A 2,002-nucleotide genomic window follows, 5' to 3' on the forward strand; every position below is an offset into this window, starting at 1 on the left:
GAAAAAATGTTTGAGGGGAATTTCCAAGAAGAGAATTTTAATACACGAAATGGTAGACCCTGTCAGCTTCCAAATATACCACATTCGAAATCACGATCGAAAACTTACTATTGTACCAGTCTGATATTTAGGGTTCCTCAGTTGTTCAGCTGCCTACCTAAAGAAATCAGAAATATAAAAGGGATTTTTTTTGAAAAATTCAAAAACATTGCATAAACTCCTAACAATGATACAGGGCCAGCCAACTATTGAAGGATACACTCAAAGAAGCTCAGCTGCTACGAACTCAGTCATTGACCAACTTCCAGCCATAAAGCAACAAAACTGAAAGGAAATTAATTAAGACGGTGCTCCAGCATGGCAGCAGTCACACGACTGAAACCACTAAAAAAATAAACGAAAAGGTCAAAATTCTTTATTAATCATCAGAGAGATATCTTTATATTACTAATGGACTTCTCATATGAAATCCGGCATATAAATGCTAAATAATACATCGAAATTTGAATCTCAGGAATTCTGCAATAAGAATGAAGTTAATAGCCGAGAAAATAAGTTATTTACATTAGTTGGTGCATCATCAAAGTATTCAGAAAATGTGTTTAACTTATAAAATACAGACCTAAAAATATCAATGATAATCTAAATTTCAGAAATTTATATGCCACAGGACCTTCCAGAAACAAACACCAATATCTAAGTGTTGTCTAAGCTTAATAATATTACCTGTCAAGGAAAGCCAACCAATACCAATATAAGTGATCTTTACAAGCTGTACAAACTGTACAAACGCTTTTGACTTTACGAAAGTGAAGGACAACTCAGAATAACGAGACTAAGACATAAGAAATTGACAATCAGTGAAAACAGATATGTATTCCCATCATCAGTTGTCAAACGGATAGCTCTATGGTTTCGGCACCTGGGCAGTACTATTTAATCTAGCAGTGTCAACAGCGTTGAAAATATAAATGCTACCTGGGTATATACCAGCTTATTACTACAAGTAACAACATCAAAATAAACAAATAGTGGTAACTTATTGCTACAAAATAGTACTTATTAAACAAAGAAATTATTCCAAAACGGACATTCATACAATACAACGAACATAGACTACTACATACGTTGTTTTCTCAATCTACACCCTATCAAAAACATAACTACTGTAACCTTGTTTTTCCATGTTCACTTTTAACATATTAACCCTAACCAAAACCATTCCAACTGTATTTATCATACTACAATATCTAATGACCTTACTGGAAAACGTTATAATCCATCCAAAGAGGAATTTCTAATAAACCGCCTTTGGCAACGATAGAATGCGGAAATTAAAACTATCAATCTTGTTATAAATACTCTACACTATTCCCAGATCCAAGTAGTTAACTTCTTTTACAGAATCGCCATCTCTAGTCGCTTCGAGATTCACAGAATATATTTTTCCCAGCAAATATTCAAAATACCCACTGATAGGAATAAAAATAACATCGATATATATGTGCAGCATCCACTGGGTTGTGTAACCAAACCTATCTTTTCCCTTCAGTGTAGATCATTAAGGAAGTTGAACTCACATAAAGATAAATACGAATCCGCTAACTCAGGACAACTATTAACACCCATCGGAATCTCCTTAATTTGTTTAAAAACCTTCCCAGCAAATGTAATTTATGCGTCATCTATAGATATATAACAAAGGATGTGTGCGCGTATGTGTGTATGTGTGTGTGCGTGTAAGTGTGTATGTAGTACGTATGCATTTCTATACTTTTCAACCGATTTTCACCAAACTTTACACGCGACATGCACTAATACCTTGTGTCCAGAGTTCCCGCGTAATGCAAGAAACCGACCGGCAAAAAAAGGTGTTTCACATGGGTTTATCTCTAAAAACTGCAGTTTTCAACCGATCCTCTCTCTTTGACTTCTGCAATATATGTGCATACATATGTGCAGATGTATATATATATATATATATATATATATATATATATAT

Source organism: Octopus bimaculoides, chromosome 1 (assembly GCF_001194135.2).
Source record: "Octopus bimaculoides isolate UCB-OBI-ISO-001 chromosome 1, ASM119413v2, whole genome shotgun sequence".
NCBI classification, from domain to species: Eukaryota; Metazoa; Mollusca; class Cephalopoda; order Octopoda; family Octopodidae; genus Octopus; species Octopus bimaculoides.